This window comes from Anas platyrhynchos, chromosome 2, assembly GCF_047663525.1.
Source record: "Anas platyrhynchos isolate ZD024472 breed Pekin duck chromosome 2, IASCAAS_PekinDuck_T2T, whole genome shotgun sequence".
Lineage (NCBI taxonomy): Eukaryota > Metazoa > Chordata > Aves > Anseriformes > Anatidae > Anas > Anas platyrhynchos.
The window spans coordinates 69,491,146-69,503,331 of NC_092588.1; the positions used below are offsets into that span (position 1 = coordinate 69,491,146).

The 12,186-nt window shown below is 43.9% G+C and overlaps 1 long non-coding RNA gene across 3 annotated transcripts; it reads left to right on the forward strand.

Annotated features, from left to right (window-relative positions):
- The first annotated feature begins 591 nt into the window (after positions 1 to 591).
- LOC110354737 (uncharacterized) lies at positions 592 to 10,301 on the forward strand. 3 transcript variants are annotated; one of them, XR_002406964.4, is made up of 4 exons: positions 890 to 1,336; positions 1,688 to 1,753; positions 9,456 to 9,546; positions 9,799 to 10,301. It is a non-coding gene; the product is annotated as an uncharacterized lncRNA (long non-coding RNA). The 3 variants fall into 3 exon arrangements; XR_011807690.1 differs by lacking the exon at positions 890 to 1,336 and adding an exon at positions 592 to 879 and having other exon boundaries at positions 1,688 to 9,546; XR_011807689.1 differs by having other exon boundaries at positions 1,688 to 9,546.
- Positions 10,302 to 12,186: the final 1,885 nt, after the last annotated feature.

Genomic DNA, 12,186 nt, shown 5'->3' on the forward strand with positions numbered 1-12,186 from the left:
GGAGTTGTTCTGTGAAAGCTCGAGGACCTCGAGCAATTTACAACAGCTGAGGATCTGCGTTTGAAAAGAAGACAAGCTCACTGTAACCTGAGGCACCTCACAGGGGAAAAATAAAACCTGTCAGCAATTTCCACCTCTTCCTGCAAGGAATGAATGCTGGCGACCCTGACCCACAGCTGCTTTGGCTCTTCTGGATGCAAGGCAGCTGAGGTATTCCAGCTTCTTGCTTTTTCTAATGCCCTTGGCATTTTTAAAGAACCATCTCTGTGGACGTGACTGTCCCAAGGCCATAACACAAGCAGCTGAGCCCTCTCCTTTGTGGTCTGTCTGAGCCAGTGAACCAGGCTTGTTTCACCTGGCAGTCAGTCTTGCAATAATGACAATTTATTTTGAGAAAATTAAGTGCGTGTTCCAGGCAGCCATCCCGGTATCCTCAGGAGTTAGCCTCCTATGTAATGTGAATAGTCCTAGCTAGAGAAGCCTTGCTTAGAAAAGTCCCCTGTTTATAGGCATCTTGACATACACTGGCAACTTTTTGTTGCTTTTTATAGAGCAAGCATCTTTTAAAATGCAATATGCATGAGAAAAGGAGAGAGATGAAAGCAGAATTGTAAAGAAGGAGGAGGTCCTCAAAGTCCCCATGGTGACGTAAAGGGGAATTTACAAGGTCATGTTGAGCCTGCTTAAAAATGTGCTGATGTAGAGACGATGACGGGAACTCTCAGAGACAACTGGGAATTGAGTCACTCGTCCCTGCCTGCTGCTGCCTCCGCCTGTGACTAATGTTTGCAGCTCACCTTTTTCTTCTTTAAGCAGCTGATGCGACCGATGCTGACTCAACTCCAGGGGATGGAAACGTAAGCCAGATTGAAGCCAGAGGTGATCTTGTTTCCATGCATGGGGTTTTATTTTTCATTGTTTGATTAGGATCACAGCTACATCAAAGGCGCTGGAGAAAAAAGAAGGCACATTTTTTTGCCCTTCACAAAAGGTCTTTGGGAATTTCAGCTCTACCTCGGGCAAGGGGGAGGTGATGAAGTCTCCATCTAGACCAGCCAATTCATTTCCCTCCCCCTCAGCCTCCCTCTTCCCATCCCCACACTTGTCTGAGCCTTTCTGTAGGGAAAAGATAGGGGAAGGTGACTGCGACAGATGAAAGTGGTGTTAGTTATGTCAGCTGCTCTTGGAACTGGAGCTGAGGAATCCGCCTACTGAGAAATACAGCCAGAAAATAATCTGTCCCAAAGAGTTACTGCAGTCTCTGCGTAGGGCACCTGAAGAATCTTTTGAAGGGCGTCTTTTTTCTTATTACAGTAATATTTTTCAGGTTCACAAGGTGAGCACTGTATATGGGATGCAGCTGGCTACGGTGATTAATGGCCCTTTCTGCTAAGAGTTCCTCTGCAGATCCTTTGGCATTTCATGTATTCAGCAAAGCTTATTTCCACTTAACTGCAGTCTCTCTTGGTGGCTCAGTGTCCATTTGGGCCCTTGTAAAGTATATCTGCATGCTAGTTAATCTCTGCTCTTGTCAAGGAGTCTGCCTATGTCTCTCTCAAATGCTCCTCCCGTGGTGCTTTCTGTCCTTGCTGCTCTGATTGCAGTTCCAGCTTCCAGTGCTGGGGAGGAGAGTTGTGGTTTTTTTTATTATTATTATTTCTTTCTTTTTTTTTTTTTTTTTTTTCAGGACTTCAACATCAGCAGAAATGCCTTTTAAAGAAGAAACGGTTGCTGAAACTGTGGCAGCAGGAAGGTGCCTTGTGGTGGATAGAGAGGGCGATCCTCTGGGGTGGGTGGTGGAGCTAGCAGCTTGGGCATCAGCAGTGGCACGTCCTTGCTGCTGCAGAGTATTTGTAGCAACGTAGCTGTCAAGAGGTAACTGAAGCTCTAAATTGCCTTCGTGTTCACACACTGTTGTCCCCTGGTCACCGGTTTTTGCTTGTTTGATAGCACAAGGGAGGTGACAGAAAACCAGAGCTGCAGATTGCCTTCCTGTTGTCAACGCCGCCACTCCATAGTGTGGGCATTACTTGCTGCCCTCTCTGACCATCCCTGCTGGCTGCTCTGAAGCTGAATGCTGCTGCTTGCCCTTTTTGATGGTCGGACCAGCATTATTTCATAGCATTCTCATCCTTCCCCATGTGGAGTTCGCTGTTAATTTGGGATTCGCCACAATAGCACTGCCTGCCCACTCATACTGTGTTTTGCTTCTGAGTTGGTTTCCTCCTTTTCAAAGCTCTCTCCGGGTTGCTCCAGGCTAGCTTCACTGTTTCACTCTGCTTGTGGGCATCTCGCTGACCTGCCTAACAGCTTGGCTGCTGCTGGTGAGATGTCTGGCTCCTCTCAGCCTCATACCATCCTGTGCCTGGTGCTTACAAATCTGAGTTGAAACATGTTTCCCCACTTCTGTTACCAAATTAATTTCTTCTCCCCTCGGATGTTACTGCTAGGATGGCTGACATTGCATCTGTTCGTCTATTTCAATGTGCCAATGCAGCTACCAATTTTGGTGGAAGCAGTGTTTGTGTTTACCCACAGCAGTCCACAATGGTCCTATTAAGCCATACAAAGCAGCTTTAAATACAGTTTCTTCAAAAGTGTCTGATAAAGAGATCATGGATTTGGTGCAAAATTGCCTCTGATTTGTGTTGTTAAGACTAGGACGGAAACCTTAGTCTCCTGGTCTGCTGCTTCTCTTGCTTTAGGTTTTGACCTCCTGTGCGTTCTTGAGGGTAGTATCTGAACTCCTTGCTGTGCAGCCCAACCTCCATTTGGAGATGATTGCTAAGCTGACACTGTCTGAAAAGTTCGAAAAATTTGTCATTGCCTTTGCTTCAGGAACCAGAGTGAAATAAGTGCAAATGTGCCTGAGTGTTGAGTTGACTTGCTTTATTTTTATTTTTTTTTTAAACATGCATCTCTGTATTCCCAGCCCAACACTATGGGTAATTTGAGTGAAAACGAGCAGTGAACGTGGTGACTATTTGATGGAAGATGATGTATTTCAGAAGCATACTTTCTAGACGCAGGCTTGAAATGCAAGGGTACAGCTCTGAATTCTTGTGGGTTTTTAGGATGGCTAAGACTGCAGTTTGGTGTCAGGAATAGGATGAAGAGAGAGCTTAACACACACAATGAGATCTGAGTTCCTCTCAAAATGCACATTCTTCTAATCTAGGGTTTAATTAATATTATTGGTAGTGCTTGTGATGGCGCTTTCAAGATCTCTCCTTGAACTGGGCTCTGCCACCGCATTTGTGCTGGCGTGTGTCCCTGGTGCAAACACAGCAAGTGCACTCATGCTCGATATTTGTGTGGAGGGAGGAGCCAGAGGAAGGTAAAGCAAAGCTGTCAGGTTGGAGGAAACTTATGGCAGGAGGGGGAAGTCCCTCTGACTCCTTCTAATCCTACTTTACAGAGTCCATTGCTATTGTGTTTGTTACCGGTGATGGTGATAAAGCCAGAGAGATGAAGAGGGTTGGAAGATTTCAGTCCACCTCTCTCGTTTCTGCATGGAGAAGACTGAGAATGACCCAGGCAGAAATGAAATGGATTTGCAAATGTTTGGCAGCCTTTGAAACAAGAGTGTGCATTTTCTATGTGCGTGCACCTTTTTCAGAGGTCGTTGCTGTGCGTTGGGGAGGTATTGCTCATGCAAACCAGGACGGCAATTTCAGCCCAATGGCTGGAATTCACATAACTGTCAAACTAAACGAGTCTGGAGCACAAGCAAAAGTCATTTCAGAAGGTTAAATCATGAAATAAACACCACTACGTGCTTTAGGCTTTAAATTGTGAATCATGAATGTCAAACACTTGAAGGTATCAGCATAGCATGCTATTTATCACAAAACAAACAACTTAACTCACTGAACACATTTGCAGAGGTCTCGTTCTTCTCCCACGCTTGGCTTCCAGGCAGATTCAGAAGTACTTTTGTAAGGAAGGGCTCCTTTGCTACAGGATGGAGAGGCATGAAATGGCTAACCCCGAATGCAGGTATTGTTCCAGAGGTGCTCTGCAATGAAACAATGAGTATGCTCCACAGCCATCTCTTGAGACTGTTTATTCCCGTGGCATACCTGAGAGCCAGGCACAGGAAAGCCTATTAAAATGAAAAGGAGCCGTGTCGTGCTGGCACACAGCGGAGAGGCTTCATGCGTGCCTTCTGCTGCTGCTCGGAACAGGGGCGAGGGGAGCAGCAACAGGTCTCAGCACACCTTTGCGTGCCAATGCTCCCCAAATCTCATAATATCGATAACCCTGCCTGCCCCACTGCTGCTGGAGGCAGCCTTCAGCCCCATCTCTCCTCTGCAGCATCCCTGCTGTGGGTGCGATTTGAAAGTCAACTCCAAAGACAAGGCTGGGTGATTAGTGTGTCTTTTAAGCCTGAGCGTTGTATCTTAATCAGTCTGATTTACTATCTGATTCAGCACATTAGCTGCAGACTGTGCAGCTTCCCAAGCTCCATGGTGTAATGAATATGCATGCATTCAACAGTTGCAATTAGCAGGCAGCCACTGCTGGGGAAAACAAACAACCTGGGGTCTAATTCCACCCTTCCCATAGTAACTTCATGGGGAGAGTAACTAAAATACAAGCCCCTGAATTTGCCCTTCAAAGCAGTGGCAAAGAGGCCCTAATGTCTCAAAGACCTATTTAAGTGGCAAGGTTTGGGTCAATTCTAATTTTACCTGAACCAGTTTGCCTATTCCTATGCGGCCCAGGCAAGGAAATTGAAAGCACAGAGCACGTACAGTACAGTACCTACGTCAGTGTTTGCTTCAGGACTGGCCATTTGGGTAAGCTGCCTCCTCTCACTGGGAGAAATAGAATTAATTGTTAAACTTCAAGAAAGCAAAAGGGTTAAGCCTTTCCTTTGGGAATCCCAGTGGATGGATTCAGCATTATGCAATTGTCATGAGAATTTGAGCCAGAAGCTCCTTGAATAACTGGGAAAAATATGCACAATTAAAATTATATTACTTCTCTCGTCCTTCAGCTTAACCCTTTGGTGGACTGTAAACTGAAATACTTTGTCAGAGGCTTTGAAGGAATCCTTACACAAAATTGAAGCTATGATTCAAACCTTGGGTTTAAGTTGTGCTCATAGCCAAATGATTCACAAAGAAACAACAACATATAGTTATTTCATATAAAACATTTATATTTAATAAAAATATGTCAGGCATTCAAAACCATGTGTGAAGTAATTTAAAAAGCTCACAGAGTAGTAGAACATTGTGTTTTATTGCACGCAGAAGCAAAAAGTGAGAGCCTGAACTGCAGCAAAGGAAACCTGAACTGTATCCAGATCCGAAGGAGATAAAGGTATCGTGCTGGTTCGTACATTCAGGAAAGGAGACTGAGTTGTATCACTGCGTGGGTCTGCTTTGTCCCTTCATGTCGCTTTCCCTCTCCTGTTCCAACAACATCAGCCTCATCCTCTGAAGTTCTGCATGGACTGGGGTTGCAGAGTGTTTTAGAGGCTGCTGACCCAGATATGACCAACATCTCTGTAAATGTCTGTCTCTGCATCAAAATCATCACCTTGAATTCAGCCTAAACCAAACCACCCATATACACAGTGTGAGTAGGTCACAATAGCTAACCAGGTGGAAGTGTTGACCAGTTATGGACCATCTGATCAAACTCACCCTCCTAGGTGGACTTTCAGTGACATCCCTTGTCACTGGCTCCCTGCTACATGCCTGTCTGCTTCAGTGGGATGTTTCTAAAGTTTGTACTGGGGCAAAGTGTCCATAACACACACAGCAGGTGTGCATTTTACACATGTGAAGTCTGCAACACAGTCAGAAACAAAGCTGTGCCTGTGCTTTCCTGGGCAGAAGCTGATAAGTTTGGGCCAAGTCAAAATCTCTGTGCAGAACACAGCACCAGATTCTTTGCCCGTTCTTTGGAAAGGTGCTAGGTGTCCAACAAGAAGGGAGAATAGCATGCTAATGCATCTAAAGATGACCAGAAAACCCACACCGCCAAATGCTCACCTCTTCCAGATGGTTTGTCCCATTTGCCTTCAAGCTTTCCAAGAAAATTACATTTTCCATCAAACCTGGCCAGTGGAAATTCAAGGAGGCTGATTTGGCTTTTGCAAAGCTAAACAGTGACAGGGAGACAAGATCAGGCTTATAATGACAGGATATTTTCTGCTTAGCTATGATGAGATTAGCTTCCCTGCATAATATGTGCTGACTCTGCAGAGGCTTCTAATTCACACCACTTGCATATATTTATATATTTTAACAAAAAGGCAATAGCTACGCCTGTTTAAAAATAAAGCAGACTTGCTCTATTCACCCTCTGCCTCAATTGTTTGTCATTTTCCTTCTGCACAGATGGAGAGTGGGTAATCTGCTGGAGTGTAATGTGGAAGTAAGAGCAGGAGAAGCACTTTGGGCCCAATCCTGATGCCTGCTCTAGAGTGTGGGTGCTATGTCCAGAGGGGTTTGCAGGGGCTAGGGGGCTGCCAGCTCTCTCTGTTGGGATGCCTGTTTTGTGATGTGTCGAACTGGCTGTAGCACAAGTCGCTCCGCCTGGTCATGAACTGGTGGAAGACTTTCTGGGGCTGTGTTCAGCCTCAGAAAAGAGCAGGTGGAAAATTGGGCAGTGGCAAAAACAGGGTCAAAACAGACTGAAAAGCTAGGTTTTAAGGAGCTGGAATAGAGCAGTGAGATAGATGTGCACATGGAGATTGCACTTTAAAATTTTGACCTAGTGCTCCAGTAATTACAATACCTATGTCTGAGTTCATATCAAATGTTGTGTGTTAGATCTACTTGTTCTACGCTGTTGGTAGTAGAAGGAGGAGTTTCTTCTCCTGGTTCAAGATGCTTGCTTACCTTTAGCTTAAGGAAAAGAAGTGTGTTTTATGCCAAGGGATATACTGAATTAATTACTGAAGTGCAGAGGGAGAGGAGGAGGGATGGATGATGAGTACAGTTTAAAAAGAAGAGTATTTGGCAGATGCAGATTGCTGGTCAATTTATGCTCTCAAGTAGCTGCTGAGATGTCAACTGGAAGGGAGACAGGGAAAGGAAAGGAACTTATCTTCATGTGCATAAAATATTAAGGCTGCTCCGTAACCCTCTCCTATCCATTCCCTCCAAAATGAGAGTCTGAGTGGTTTGCAAAATCTTTTCAAATGAGCCTTCCCTGTTTGAAACACTCAGAAGTGCAGTGTGACAGGCTCTTAACAGCAGTAGGCACCATATGTAGCAGTTGCTATTCTTTGTGTATGTGCTGTGCATACATACGGTCAGCAATGAAACATGTGGATGGGAAATGCATGAAAAGCAGCCCAGGAACTTGCTCATTTCTTGTTGTTGTTTGTTTCCTTGTTTTCACTGTATGAGGCGAGCAGCTTTATGCATAATGTGCACGTCCTTCATGAGTGTGAGAAATAATAATGCCGAGCATTTGAAGGCAGTTTGTGGATTGCCTGCCCAATTCCCTGAGGTGTGCCTTGCTAATTTTATTCTTCCTTTAGGAAGAACTTTTTTGTTGTTGTTGTTACTTAAAAAAGAGAAAACACAGCGCTTAATAAATGCTGTTGCTTCTTAAACAAGCACAGCTGAAAATACAACAGGAGGACACCTCAGAAAGAATCTATTTCAATGGTGATAATATTTTTGAATGGGAATTCTGATGTCAGGGGTGAGGGTGTTTGGCAGGGACTTGACCATGGGGAGGGCTGGCAGGGTTTGGGATGTCTTCTGTAGTTGCAGGGTGGTCCTTGCTGTGGAGCAGAGCAGCTCACATCCGTGGGTGCCATCTGGTTGTGGAGCCAACCTCTGGGGATGACCAAAAGAGGCAGGATCCTGGGGAAGTACAGGGGAGATCAGCCCTAGTGGGATCCTTGGGTGGATATCAGTGGCTTGCTCCGTCTCCTGGTCTTTGCAAGGTCCCTTCTGGTGTTCCTCCTCCTCCTTCTTCGCAGCTCTGTGGCGACTCACTCACACTAACAAGGAGTTCCCCTCTCATCCTCTGCAGGGACAGATTAGCCTTATTTTATGGCAAGTACCAGCAGAAACACTGCCGCTCTTTGCTAGCACAGAACAAGCGGCTCCCCTGGGAAAGCCAGCCACTATAATCCGTTTCACCCTGCAGGAAAATAGGACCCCAGAGGAGGTGCGTGCCTTGCCCAGGCTCGCCTGGTGAATCTGTGGTGGTGGTGCTCAGCCTCTGCAAGAGCTGTGCTCGTGGCTGGTTTGTGTTATCCATCAGTGGGGCCCGGCGCACCGCACCAAGGCAATTGTTACCTAAGCTTGCACGGCTGGCTGCTCTCGGTGCTTTGGCACGCTCCCCGTGCATGCATAGTGACTGACGAATGTACACCCCGTTGAGTGTTATTGCTTCCTTAATGCGCTGCAATTTTTCCCCCCAATATCCTAACTGAGACTGATGGTTGCTGTTGAACATCCTTTCTCCGTTTGCCGCAACCTGTGTTTATTTGCAGGAGCGCGTTTTGCATCAGCTGTCACTCCGTTCTCACTGAAACTGAAAGTTCCAAGTTTGCAGGACAATAAAAGATATAAATTAGCCATTGTAATTAACTGAATGGCATGAGCGAGCTTTCAAATTAGGACACTGTTAGGTCCTAATTTTACAATATGCACATGAGTGCTCAAATTCACATGAAGAGTGACAGCGGAGAGAGGGGCTGGACACGGGTTTGGAGCACGGCCTCCATGGGTTGAAGGCAGTGTTTAACCTCCCCATCAACCCATGGCATGCAGGCAGGTGGTTGAGCCCTTCGTCACTTTGATAGGCGGTGATTTGACACCGGCAGACAGGAGAGGCAAGAGCATTGCTCTTTTTTAGGTGAGGGCAGACAATAAACCTCTGGAAGGAGAGTTAAAGCTAGCATCTTGCACGAGTTATAGACTGCAGAAAATCAGAGGGAGGAGGTCTGACTGTGACTACAGCTGAGGGAAAGTTTATGTGGACAGGGAACATATATCCCCAGATCAGGAGCTTCCTCGGGGAAGGATGCTGTGCTTAAGAGCTTTGTGCTTGAGGTGAGCCTTTACAGGAGTTTGGACAGCTTGTTAACAAAGCAAAGCAGAGAGTGAGCCCCCTCACAGCTCGTTAAAATCCCAGGTGGACATGCAAACTGGTTTTTGTGCTCTTCCTTATAACACTTTGGGGGCTTTGACATACCTGATCCGTATTTATATCTGTGTAAGTCCCGTCTTCCTTTATTTTTTACCTTAACCCTTGTCTTTTTGTTGCAAGATGGTGCCATGGTAACGGACCCACAACTAAGATATCCATATCTCGGTGTCAGGCAGCCCTTACAGAAACATGATGTTTGACTGTTCCCACAGCTCTCCAGCAACACCGACACCGTTTTCTAGGGTGCCTGTGGAGCTGGAGAGATTTCATGACAAAGCTTCACACTGAAAAGTTTCGAAATGATAATTTGTGTTTTCCAGGAGGTGAGTGCTCATTAATGCCAGCTAGTGGCTCCTTGGCATACAGTATGGAGGTGGAAAGAAAACATGAGCTTCTGCATGGCCCAGAAAGGTCAGGAAGCAGCTCTGCCTGTCTAAATCTTTCACAGAACAGTTATCTGTTTTGATAAAATTTTGGGTTTGAGAAAATCTGTTGCATTTATTATGCATCTGTTTTCTGTGGTACTGCATTATATTATTGTGTTACATTAGTATTTCGTACTGAAATGTTTCACACTATTGAAACAAGTGATTATTTTCTTACTGGAGAAAGTGATTAGCAAAACAAAATGTTCTGATGGCTCCAAACCATTTTTTCCCCCAGCTTTTCATTACATGGGAAATCTAAGAATGCAGCTTTCCTGAAGAAAAATCACACTTCATATATATGACCAGGGCTACAGTAAGATTGTACTACATGAACCTTCAAAAGATTAGCAAGCATTTAAATCAAAGCTGACTGAATAAATTGTAATGAATAATTTATTCAATTAAGTTCTCTTCTATTTTCTCTTTACCAGTTTGTTTTCTAATAGATTATGACTAATTTTGTTGTTGTTTGAAATATTTTGCTAATAATTTCTGTAAATTATTTGATCAAGAAAAGTGCTATCAAATTGAACAGGACATGCAACCATCAAGCAGAATTTCAAAGGGAATTTTGAGGTACCATAGGATGTAGATATTCTTGAACTGTTTTTTGCAAAAAGGAAAATGTCTCAGCTCCACGGGTGCTTGAAATAATTTCTAAGTTTTCTGTTTTCATTGATATTTTTATATGTAAGAAAAATGAGACGTAAGAATCTCAAGCTATAGGTGGGTGTTAAAAAACAAGTCACTGGAAGCATTTGATATTCAAATTTCCTTGAATTTTGTTTACACTTACAAGATACATAGCTTGGATGATTGGATGATCTCAGCCTTCCAGAATAGTTTCTTATGTGACTCCTCAAGTTGCGCCAGGGGAGGTTCAGGCTGGAAATGAGGAGACATTTCTTCTCAGAAAGAGCAGTCAGGCATTGGGATGGATTTTGGAGATGCTGCCCCCTGCCTTGCAATTTTATGATATTTTCACCAATAGATGAAAATTCACTAAATATGAAGCTTTCTAAGGATTTTTCTTGCTTCTTAAGTTCAGTTGAGTGAAGCAAGCTTACATATTAACTGTGTACACAGAATTTTGATTAAATGGCTAACTTAGCATTACTTTAATGTCTAATTTTAATTGGGGCTTTGCTAGAAGCTAGAATAATTTTCTTCCTTCTTCCCCTATTAACACTGATGTGGGTTGAAATGCCTTTGTATATTGCCATAGCCTGTTCCTACAGAGCTGAAATCATTAGCATGAATCACCAGTGAATGGAGATAAGCTGCACTGTCCCTCCTGAACACCAGTTAATCATTCTTACAGCCAGGATACTTTTGTGTAAATTTCTATCCTCCTTCTATGCAGTTTGACTCAACTCCTTGAAACAGAAATAGTCTCTCAGCAAAGACAACTCTGTTGGTTTTGAGGGAAAAGTTTTCCTGCAACAGTCATGGGAACATGACTGGAAAACACTTTCCTCCTCAGGAAGGACAGGAGGTGCCCCTGGTCAAGGCTGGGGCAAGTGCCTGGACCAAGCGATTGCAGAGCATCCTGAGGTCTGAGCACAGAGTGTGAGGAGCTCACCCACGTAACTGCTGCAACAATAAAATTTCTTCCTCAGGCATGTGAAGATTTCCAAACAGAAATTACAACCGGGTGATACCATGACCGAGAAGCAGCTTTGCATCTGGTCTCCAGTCATCCTGGGAAAATTCAGCTATGCATTTAATAATGCTTTTCAGAGCAAAATAATTGCCTTGGGAAAGACTTTCTTTTTCCAATAAGTTTGATAGAGGACAAATATAACTTTCAATTGCAGCTTTCTTGGTCAAAGACCATCCTGGACACAGATGCCTGGGCAAGTGCTTCAATTGATTTTGAAAGGGCCAAGGCTTCCCTCTTTCCCTGTTTAATTTGTCTCGACAGAGCTCCATGCACTCTTGGCACTAATTCAATGAGAAATAACTGTGTGCTTTAGCAAAAAGAGACTTCATGAAGGTCTTGTCAATGCTGTGAAGCCAATTTAAGCAATTTTGACTTAAGAAACGTCTAACAACCTTTTCACATACTAGTAAGGTGGTTCAAGAGAAGTTAGTGGTTTCAGAGTGATTAATGAAAACTCACCTCACACTTGGAGCTTAATTAATTCTTCTGTTAAAGGAATTAGGGTTTTCGCTTTTAGCTGAAAGTGGGCCAACTTTCAAATAACATGACACCTACCTTAGAAGGAGGAATATTTTAGGGCCAGTTGGTCTTGTACTATCTTTATATGCTTTGCAGGTATTTGCACATTTCTCTTCTGCCACTTCAGATAAAGACCTTACCCTGAGCAAAATCTGTTCCTTAACAACTTTGGTGTATTCAGCAGTTGCTTCACGCTCTGTGAATGATGCAGCCCATAAGAGTGGACATTGACTCTTCTCCGGTCATTTTAAATTACTTTTTTTTTTTTGTAAAGAGTTTAGGCTTACCCACAGTAATCTTTTCTGGTTTGGGATTGAAAGGCATTTCTTCAAAGCTTTTCAGTTCCCTTAAATTCTCTGCTTTATTAATGTATCAGGATAAATAAAGAAAGTCAGGACATTTTTCTAATACTTTCAAAGTATTAATAAGAAATGAAAGAGG